Below are 11,677 nucleotides of genomic sequence, written 5' to 3'. Positions count from 1 at the left end.
TCAGATTGGTTTATAACTACGAAGACCAAGAAGGCATGTATGAGCTAGTGGTAACTAACAATTCTTGGGTTAGAAAGTGAATACAAAAAACCAAACGATGAATCATGTTTCCAGGAATAACTCATCTAGTAGTAAGTCATGCTTCAGAGCCAAAAAGTTAAAAATCATCCTGAATAGACCCATTGTCTTATAAAAGTTGAAGGAAGGCTAAAAGGAGAGTTAGTTCTTCTAGTTCTGGGAGAAAGTAATACAGCAGGAAAAACTCAGTCTTTTTTTCTTATCTCTTGCCACCTTGAACTGTGTCATAAATCTTGACCAGAAATCTCAGTAGATGACATCTGAATGCTTTTTAAAATCTTCTATTTCTGAAGGTTAGTGTTCTAACCTCTCTAATGGTCTCTGCTATCTAGAATAATAAACAGTTGTTGGGTGGCACCCATAAGTCAATGGCCTGATTAGGCTATCAACTTTCAACATCCCATCCCTGCAGCTCTTATAACTAACACTATCTGCTGAACCATACGATTGACAACCTGAGCTTTAGTCTAGAAATCGAGTACCTCTGCATGCATTTGATGACTAATGTAGGGCCCCTTGTTTATTTGCTTCCTCTGAAATCTGATCCTGTTTTTCATTGCCCCTTTCTAGGTTTGATATAGAACTAATTGTTGGCAGATGTGGTGAGTATTTTGAGCCAAGATATAGTATTTGTTTGCACTGTCTGAGTTTTCAGCCTTAACCAATGTCAGGTCATTGCAGCTGGTTTCTATCAACGTTCTGTATACCATAGACCATCCACCTGACAAAACAAGATTTGCTCATGTGACCTTCATCTGAAAGCCTTAAGTACAGGAATTCCACCAAAATGATAGGGAAATTTTGTTGGAAATTTATATCAAATTAATGAATGGCTTAATTTAATTTTTATTTACATGTAAATGACTCCCTTACAATGTACAGGAGAAGTGTGTCCTTTAAAAATATATTCATTAAGATTTATGGTTTTAGCTCATCATAAGTATTAATTTTAGTCTCTAAATGACATTGTCCTTATCCCCTATAGAGGCATCACTCATAAAACCAAGCTTACAAACCACTTTTTAGTCATAGTGAGAAAGAGTGATTCCCACTGTCAAAACTACAGTAAACAAAATGAGCTGGATCCAGCAAACAAATTTTGTATTCACAATCCCTTCTTTACTGAGAGGGTCTTCACTTTTCCCTTACATGCCAGAATCAGCATGGTAAATTATTTTCATGACCTTCCTCGTCATTTTAAATAAATAAAAGATTAGCATTTCAGCCACCCTGTTTACATTAAACTACAAATTCCATAAGCCACACCAGTGTTTGTGTTTTCAACTTTCGTGCATTTTTTTTCCACGGGTGCATGAGTTCATTTGATTTGTTCCAACTACCCAAAATATTTTAAGAGTACTGCACTGTGAAGAAGTATTTATTTGAAGTAGCTATGGATAATTTGCAAACTCTATGATAATACAGTGGTTTTACTAATGAAACAGAAAGGCTTTCATTCTGTAGTCTCCCTGACACTGCAGGAGATAAAATCTCAAAGAGACCTAAGCTTTTATTAAAATGATTTTAGCTTTGGATTATATCTACTTCTTGGGTTGTAATGTATCTAACATAAGGTGATTCAAAGGCAATTTTACCTGTTTTTATGCCATCTATTCAGTTACAAGATATTTTACAGTGCTGTGGAATAAAAGTTGTCTGAATCTGAAAGCCCAACAAAACAGGACAAAAAAAAAAAAAGGTATATGGTTAGAAAAGCAATAAGTAAAAGGAATCTCACTTTAAGGAGTTCCCGTCGTGGCGCAGTGGTTAACGAATCCGACTAGGAACCATGAGGTTGAGGGTTCGGTCCCTGCCCTTGCTCAGTGGGTTAACGATCCGGCGTTGCCGTGAGCTGTGGTGTAGGTCGCAGACGCGGCTCGGATCCCCTGTTGCTGTGGCTCTGGTGTAGGCCGGTGGCTACAGCTCCGATTTGACCCCTAGCCTGGGAACCTCCATATGCCGCGGGAGCGGCCCAAGAAACGGCAAAAAGACAAAAAAAAAAAAAAAAAAGGAATCTCACTTTCAGATTTGGAAAATGTTGAAAATAAATTTTTTGAGAAAATTTAAGAAATCTTAACAATGTAAGGTGATCATGACATAAGGCAACTCCCCACTTTTCCAATGAGATAATCCGATTAAAGATTTTTTTCAGTCAGTTTGAACATAAAAATATTTAGAGATGCAAGTGAGGTAGTCAACTGCCTATTTACAATATTTAAAACAAATACCTTACTTATGCATATTAAAATTTATATTACATAAAATAAGTAATTATATTATCATTTTTAAACAAAACTTTTTTTTTTTTTTTTTAGGGCCACACCTGAGGCATATGGAAGTTCCTAGGATGGAGGTCTATTTGGAGCTACACCACAGGCACAGCAACATGAGATCTGAGCCTCTGCATCTACGACCTACACCATAGCTGATGGCAACTCTGGATCCTTAACCCACTGAGCGAGGCCATGGATTGAGCCTGAGCAACAACAGGAACTCCCTAAAATAAGTAATTATTTAAAATGCTTTATTCCCATGATTGTTTTTAAAAATTCTTTACTTCATCTTTGACCTCAGTCTCTTGGTTATTACTAGAGTAAGTTTAAAAACTTTTAAACTTGTAAATAGTTTTTTCCCAGAGAATATCATATTCACCAATGATTATTTGTAATACAGAATTTTTTTCATTCTTGTATGAATCTTCCCCAGAAAGTATATTCCAAGAGATAAAGAACCTCTGAGCTTAACTTTCAGACGTATTTTGCATTGTTGTTTTGATCATCAAACCATAAATATATCATTTTTTAACCAGATCCAACCCCTATTGAGAAAAAAAATTTTGTTAAATTTCTGTTTGTTTATAACAATCTAATCAGTGCACCTCTAAAGTCATACAAGGCTATTACTTTAGCTCCATGATGAGCAATAACATTTATACACATATCTTAATATTTTTTAATTCAGCAAATAAATTTAAACTAGCAATTGATTAAAGTCTGCCATCATGCACAAACTGTGGATAAGAATTTACTAGTTTACTCCAGAACGTTTCTCTAGTAAAAATGGTCTATATGTTTGTAGCAAGTGAAGAAAAGGGAGGAAATATGCTATTTCCATAGTGAGAAAATAACCACTTAGCTGACTTAATCATCCTTTATCCAATTAGTGTAATAAAGATACCATCAAGGTCTCTAATAAGTGCATTGAAGCCTCCAGCTCATCAGCTTCCATTCCCATCTGCCATATCTCTGCCTTAGCTCTCAGCAATGAAGACATACTACCTGAAAGCTCAAACTGTATCCTTTCTCTGCCAGGTCCCCACTCTGAACCTTGTATCTCCTTCCCACTGGTGAAAGGGATCTGAGCTTGAGTCCAGCACATCTAAATGGACATATTTCCTTTTGGCTTGTGCTTCTGACCTAGTCCCTGGTTCTGACTCTATTTCAATTGTCTGTTAGTGCTGTAGCTTCTTCAGCTGGCCCTCAGGCCATTACCAGTTTCTTTAATTTTCATTTATGGACCACATTTTTCAAATACTTCACATAGTCTTGGATGGATTTCTTTGTTCTGTGACTAATTTACTCACCTAATGTTAAGACTTCTTGCCACTACTTAGAAATCACATTGCCATGCCCCATTGACTAATCTTAGATTGACAAGACTCTTCAATGTCGAGCCTACATTAGATGAATTTTTCTGCATTAATTCTGACTTGCAGTTTGAATTGTTCCAACCCTTTGTGTCTGCTAAATATCCCCATCACCTAGCCTTAAGGGCCTCATGTAATTTCCCTTTGAATGAGATGCTTTTAAGAAGCCTGGTGGCCATGGCAGCAAAAAATATGAGTGGTCTCTGTCTAAACACTTATAGCTGTGGCCCATAGACTCCCACACTGATCAATGGTGAAATACAATCTATCCTAGAAATTAAACACTGCACATACACATCCCAGTTAATTTGCTTATTCTAATGCTCGAAGTCAGTAACTCCAATTTTGGGGTTACCCTGGAGGGATCTTATGTGGTATAAACCCCCACTTTCTGGAGATATACTCCAATGGACAATTCCAGAGTTTGAGAATTTAGCTTCCAGGGAAGTTCCTGGTTTGTAGAGGAAGCAGAATGTCCTCTAGGGTTATAAAACTTTTGGACTGAAGAATACATATCACAGACCTCTGTAAAATCAGAACGGACAAATTTGAGAGGACAATTAAGGGGCTGCTAAAGGAATTTTTCCACCATCTTGCTAAAGATGATAATAGGCAAAAAGCCTTTTAAGCATAATTAGTGTCCACCGAGTACTGTCTCAGCCCTTGCTCTAAATTTGAAATTTTACCTGTATTCCCTTCTTTTTCTTAGGCACTGTCCTCAGACTAATATCCCTGTTCTCTTTGTTATACCCCTGATTTTATCTCTCATGAGTCCTGCTTATTCTCTTTTGTGAGTATACTACACTTAGCCATACAAGCTAAAACTGCTGTCTCCACCTCTGGTTGCCTGGCTCTCAACTTAATCCACTGCTTCTGATCCTGTAATTGTAACACCTATGAGAGACCTTGGCTACACCCCTCACATCAACTCTGACTTGGCCAAAGGACGTTAAAGGTAGCAGGGATGTATTAATAGTCCTAGATGTCTATACTTGAAGATAATTTAACCTACACTAAGTATATTCAATGGAAGATAAAATTTTGGCAAATAGTTTATTTTTAAACTAGAATTTTGTTCAGATGGTTCCTTAGTTCAAGTTTTTTTTTTTAATTAATAATTCTCTTAGTCAACCATATTGTTTTAATACAGTAGAAGCCATAGCTTTCAGGATACAAAACAGTTCTATGAGACTAGGTTCTGCAGAAAAATCAAATATTTTGACTGGTTTTCATACATATGTAGAGAATGTGAGGCTTAGACTTTAAAAAACAAAATGTAGATACGTTTTTATAGCAATCAGTAGAAATTAAGAATTCTCAACCCTTTTCACTCCTGTTCTCGAAGAAATTCTGCTAGGTTAGAAGTTCCGCCATGAATAAGAAGACATTCGGAGCATTCAGAGGACTGACATACTAGATAATTTTTTCCTTTGCTGTTTGGTCCAGGGTCCATAGAAAATTTATGTCCTCTTCTCAGGTAACATGCTTATTTTTATCTACATGAAATTCATTGATCTCCTTCCAATTTGGTGTTAGCCTCTTCATTCCACTATCATTCCCGAGGTAACAAATGATATTTTCATAGGCATGGCTAGTAATCAATATAGACAAGCTCTGCTCATTGATCTGAGGAAGACCTTTGATCTGGAAAATCACCAATTATGGCTATTTAAAGTAGGTTCAATCGGATTAGGTAGAACAAAAAAGAACTGGTATCTACAGTATTCTTTGATAGTTTTAAAACCTAGAAAGATATGAAGTTAACTATAAGGTCTCTTAAAGAATAAGGGTTAATTTTCATTCTTTCAATTTTAAATAAAGAATTTCCTGCACATTTCACTTTATTTCTGAATTTTTTATGGCTATATAATGCGATACTGTTATAAGGGACATCCCAGGTACAAGGTAATTGACGATTTGCAGTGAGTTTCTGACAACCTTCAAATCTTAATTAATAAAAATAGATTCCACTTAAATATTGATATGCTAAGCATTAGTCTTATTTTAACTGAAAAAGGTGGACTCCTGGTCCCAGCAAATTAAGTCCTTAATGATATGCAGGCTACCTGGTTGATTGATCTATTCCATTTTTGAGTGGAACTTGGAGTTACTATTATTTTCAGGCTATGGCCAAATTTGAATTAGAAATGAGAAGGTGGATTGTTTCTTGCCTACATGAGACTAATTATTCCCCAGAGTACAATCTGTATTACTTAATGTACAATGGTCTATACTGCTTCTGAAGACCATGAATCATGAAGAATACCGAAAGAAAAAGGTAGAGAGACCAGCTGTGTTTTTCCCTCTATCTCCTCTCTGCGTGCAGAAAGTCCTGAATTCTGGCGGATGATCTATCCTAAAAGCCATTAACTTTGAACTTTACAATGCAGGTTATGTAGTAGAGAGACCTGGATTCTGACCCCAACACAACTTAATTTTCTGCCTATGCAGCCTGAAAGATTGTTTAATCTCTTTTTCTCTAGTTTCCTTGTATCTAATAATAGTACCCATCTCACAGGTTTTGAGACTTGAAGAAACTAATATTTAATAACAACGACAGTATGTAATCCTTATAATGCCTATTTATTCAGCAATGACTATGTGATAAGTAATGTTCTCAATGCTTTAAATTATTTAATCTTTTCGACAACCCTTTGAATGACATACTCTTTCTCTCTCCTTTTTTACATACAAGGAAATAACTGTAGAAAGATTAAAGTTATCTGACCAAAGTCATAAACTAGTAAATTGTCACATGAGTACTAAAATACAAAGAGTTTCATCTCAGGACATATCTTCCTAATCATTACTAGATGCATACAAAATATTTAGGATAGAAACTAGTACATAGCACTAGCCTAAGTGTTATTGAATGTTAACAAATATAAATAAATAAATCCCCCCAAATTTCAGAAACTATTCCAAACTTTAGATTTAAAGAAAAATAGTTTCACACCTATCATTAAAACAGTTTCTTATGTCTGTAGATTTAGAATCCTACAGAAAAGTCCAGGGGCTCTTTCCTTTCACTGCTTACCATGTGGGTCAATTTGTAAGTCAGTTTCTTTGATATTCTTAACCATCCCCATCCACCATCCACCTCTTCCTTCTTGACTCTCTTCTCCCCTGAATATCTACTTTCTTTCTAATCTTTGCCTTTCAGAGTTCAGATAATTTTTGATAAAGTGCTGGGGACATCGGTTTATTTTTGCCCCCAAAATTTACTCACCAAAAAAAAAAAAAAATCCTTGGCCAGACTTCTTTCTGAGAGAGTATTATCTCACTCTGTTTTAGCTTCCAGGCTTCTTCAGTTGGGCTGATCACCCTCCAGACTCCAGGGATGACTTTGTGATGTGTCACGGCATATAATTTCCCAGGACAGTGAGAGGTTTAGGGATGGGTATGTGAGCTAATCACAGTCAATGAGATATTGCTGAAATATCTGGAAACAAATCAGAGTTTTGGTTCTTTCTTTCTTTCTTTCTTTCTTTCTTTCTTTCTTTCTTTCTTTCTTTCTTTCTTTCTTTCTTTCTTTCTTTCTTTCTTTCATTGGCCTTGAAGTTGTGGGGATGTAAAATCTGGAGCTGCTATACCATGTGTAACCATCACTGTCATTACTGGCACTGGCATAAAGACAGAAGTAGAAATAGATGAAGAGGGTCGTGATGGCATCATTTGAGCTCCTGCCTCAAGCTTAGTCAGTTCTCCTATAGACGTTTCCATGATATGATACATTAAGTTCTTCTTTTTCTTAAGCCAATTGGATTAAGTTTTTTTCACTTACAACTGAAAGAATTTTAACTAAGACCCTTTCTTTATGCTTTAATAGAATATTTTTTTAAGACCAAAAGGATAAAGTTATAATATTGGTATGTTATTAATGGGTTTGGATCATTTTGGTGGGGTACATGTTGGAGCCCTTTAGGATAATTGTAAACGTAGCAATAATAGCTCATGAAATCATTGATCCCTTTCTCCACCTTCCTTTTGGTGAGAACCCTCTTCAAGAATTCCTTCATATCAATAAGTAGTCCTCAGGGCTTCTGCAGACTTCTTGTTATTGTTCCCCTGGGGCTCAAACAGTAATAAAAGAAACACAATTTTATCTTTGGAGATTTTACATCTCGCTCGCTCACTCCCAGGGCTGGCACTTTTAAGTGAATGTCTTTCAAGTATATCAAATGTCTCTCTTGATGCAACCCATCTAGAAAACTTCATACCTTTAAGCCCAGACATTTTTCTTCCTGGCACTATTCTCTAAGCCTGGAATACAGACTGATTTAGAAATTCTGCAGCTGCCTTAGGAAACATAAGCAAATGAAGAAATACAACTTGAAAAGAAAAAAAAAGCAAAAACCAAAGGTCAACTTACTGAGGACTGCAGAGGGAAGAGACAGGAAAAATCTAGGTTCTTACAGCACAGAGCTAATAAATCATCAATCTAGAACTCAATAACTGGACTTCTGATTCTGTGAGAGCAATGGACATTTGTCTTTCTTTTTGACTATCCAACAATCCAATCCTCTTTCTGTGCTAGGATGCCTCCTCACTATTAGGTAAAGTCAACCACTTTGCCACTTTCCCATTTTTTCTCGCAAACTAGACTCTGCCCTATCTTAACAGGAGCTTGTGATATGAAAGAGCATGGACCAGGAGGAAACACTTCAAGTGAGGGTAGTCCACCAGCAGTAGCTATGTCCACTTTCCAGAGGCAGCTGGGCAGCATTGCCAACACCAGTGTCTCAGGTTCTGCTTTGGTAGTGCCAGTGGTGAAAGCTGGTCTGTCCATGCCCAAGGGTCTCAGCAGTGGTGTTTTCATGGGACAAGGTTTGCAAGATGATTTTAGTTTCATCCTTGGCTGCAAACCTCTGCACCTGTTTCTCTGATCGGTGCAGAGATTTTGAGAGCCATCTATTCGAAAATTTTTTCTTAAATCAGCTAGAGTTGATTTCCATCATCTACAACCTATAACTTTTGAGATTACAGAGAAATAATACAAGTTTAGTGTTCTCTTAAATTGTTTTTTATTGTCAAGCAGTTGGCCTCCTGTTATTTTTGCAGCTAAAAAATTTTCTAAATGTATCAACTAATGTCTTAATAAGAATGAGTCTCTAGTATCTGCAAGGCCCATGCTGTTGCAGCTACCAGGAATATAAAGTAATTTCTAGCAATGAAACAGACTTTCTAGTTTTGATGCAAATAAATAAACAAATAAATAAATGTGATCGCTGATTTTTATACATAGATAGTCACCAGGTTTACTTACATGATAGTGTCTCAGGCAGAAATCATCACATATTTCTCGATACAGTGGAAGTGTAATTTATTATCACTTTCTTTCAAAGTCTTATCCAAGACTCAATGCTCATGGTTATAACATATCTTTAATGAGTTCTTTATTTTATTCTAATTTTGAGACACTACATTCCCTGACTTAACCTAGGGCTAAAATTGAGTGTTGAAATCCCACTGTGGTTTCTAGTTCATCAGAAAACATACTGAGCTCTCCCAAAAGGCTTATTTCTCTATGTTTATAACAGAGAAGTGAGTGAATCCAGCATAAGCAATGCTTTCTGGTCTCTTTTAATTATTAGAATGAAGAGCCTAGGTTTGACAAAGACATTGTACAGCTGAAGCAACACTAGGAGGTCTAAGGGCCAAAACTAACCTTTCAGTGAAAAAGACACTTGCCACACTCTTCCCACCATCAAAAAAACCCACTGCTTTTTCTCTTGAGCCTCATAATTCGAGCTCAGATTTTTCTTGTTAGTACACCCTTTACTGACACAAAGATGCTCTACTTGTCTTACCTTAGTCTTTTTCTGTATTGTAACTCACTTGTCCTGATCATGTGGCTTAGAACTCGTGTGGTATAGTCATCTTTCCCCATGAAGTCTAGAGGCTTTTATCTTTTTTTTTTTTTTCCTGACAGAAGATGCTACTGGATAACTCAGTTAACCTTTGCTTTCCTTCATTGGATTCAGCTCATTCTTCGGGCTGCAAAAAACGATCCTCTGGAATATAGTTCTCAAAATTCAGAAATTATACACTTGCAAATAAGTAGCTCTTTTTTGAAATTTCTAAGGACTGTATATCTGTGAAAGGAACAGTGCTTGGGAACACCTTGCTCTTACTTTTTCCTTTAATGGATTGCTACAATTTCAGAAGTATTATTTATAGCTATAAATCAGGATGTTTCTTGATCTTCACAGGAGAACTACAATTTCTTGTCAAATATTTGTTATAGATAAATAATATGATAATAATATAATAATAATTATTATTAATAAAACTGAAAGTCAGGATTTCTTCCTTCATTGTCACTTTTTTCTAAGATAAGTTCCTTTATTCCTTATTACCTAAGAAAAGACCAGAAAAAAATGGTAAATACAGTAATGTGAAATGAAAAGATCTTACCTTCTTTTAGAGCTACATTGATTTAAAATGCATCATTGACAAATCACCATCATTCAAAGTACTGTACTTTATTCAGGTGGCAGTTACTATTTGCAAATTCAGAGCTCATCAGAGAGGGCTTCTTCTTTTTTTTTTTTTCCTTTCAGTCCCACAAAACTCTCCTATTCCATTAAAACAATGAATTAGAAAAATTATGAAAAATAGCCTGAAGCTGCCTCTTTTGTTCTTTAAAATACAGTACTTCTATTGAGGGTTTCAAATGTAATTTATTCATATGCTAGATGTATGGGATTGGACTAGCCTCATTTTGAAAAGGTATATATTCTTCATTACTCTTTTGCCCATATCTCTGACTGCTTTAACTGGTATGTTGTTAGGTTGTATTTGATGGTTACTGACCAAAGTAGTTCTAATTTATAACTTTTGTTTTCTTTTTCATGCTATGGCTGGTTTTGAGATGAGTTACTATATTCATCCTGGGCCATTCCTTTTAAGGTTAAAAAATGAATTTTTGCCATTCCCTTTGTGCTCATTATTCATATAAATTCAATAAAAATAAGAGATGCAGATGGGGGTTCCTTGAAATAGTTATGATTAAAAGTATACATTTATGAAATATTTCTTCTGATTCTGAAAAAATCTTCTTTAACAGTTTAAATATAATTTATGGTTTACACATATAAGCAACACACATGCATAAAACGGTATGGGGTTATGTATCATATACTCACTGTAGAGAAGTAAAAAACAAAATAATGCACCCTTATTTACCATTTTAGTAAAAAAGATAAAAGCTGTTACTATTACCTATTACTCCATTACATAAAAACAGAGTTATCTAGGACTAGGGGTGGCAAACTAGGTTCCACAGGCTTGTTACCTGGTTTTGTAAATGCAGTTTTATTGGAACACAGGTATGCCATGCATTTGCGTATTGTCTATAGCTTTTTTGTGGCTGCATTCCCCTTATAAGGGCAGAAATGAGTAGCTGCAATAGAAAACGTAAAGCCCCCAAACTCTAAAATATTTATTGTCAGCCATTTAAAGAAAAGATTTGCTGACCTCTGATCTAGCACATGTATTGGTAAGCCAATATTCTTCAAATTTAGAGGTTGAATGTGGGAGCCGTCACATCTTCTAAGAATAACTTATAAATATTTTACCTTTGGATAACTAGGCATGATACCCAGCAACTAGAATCAGTGTATAAAAGAAAGGAATATTATGTCTCAAAATGCTCCATATTCATACTATAAACCTCCACCACTTGAGATAAACTACAGCAAACTTTCTGTTAGACACGAAGGAGCTATTTATCATAGCTACGAAAGACCTAACTTCATACAGTAGAGAGCAGAGTGTCAGCCATTCCACCAAGAACCTTATTCTAATGTGAAAAGGCAAAAAATAAAACCTATGCAAGCTAATGGGAGCTCAATAGACTGCTCTTCATGAAGCCCATTTTTTAGAGGAATGAGTACAGAGAACCAGAGAGAAGTGAGGGCATTTTTCAGTTACCCTGCTTTTTACTTTCAT

At 35.8% G+C, this 11,677-nt stretch overlaps 1 long non-coding RNA gene across 1 annotated transcript; it reads right to left on the bottom strand.

Moving 5' to 3' along the window:
• Positions 1-6,603: 6,603 nt before the first annotated feature.
• LOC125117593 (uncharacterized) lies at positions 6,604-10,661 on the bottom strand. Its single transcript, XR_007132657.1, has 3 exons — positions 10,142-10,661; positions 9,535-9,721; positions 6,604-7,347 (listed from the first exon to the last, which is right to left on the bottom strand). It is a non-coding gene; the product is annotated as an uncharacterized LOC125117593 (long non-coding RNA).
• Between the last annotated feature and the right edge of the window lie 1,016 nt (positions 10,662-11,677).

Source organism: Phacochoerus africanus, chromosome 16, assembly GCF_016906955.1.
Source record: "Phacochoerus africanus isolate WHEZ1 chromosome 16, ROS_Pafr_v1, whole genome shotgun sequence".
In the NCBI taxonomy this organism is placed as follows: Eukaryota; Metazoa; Chordata; class Mammalia; order Artiodactyla; family Suidae; genus Phacochoerus; species Phacochoerus africanus.
Note: the sequence above shows the minus strand (reverse complement) of the source record. Positions and strands in the feature narration are given on the sequence as shown.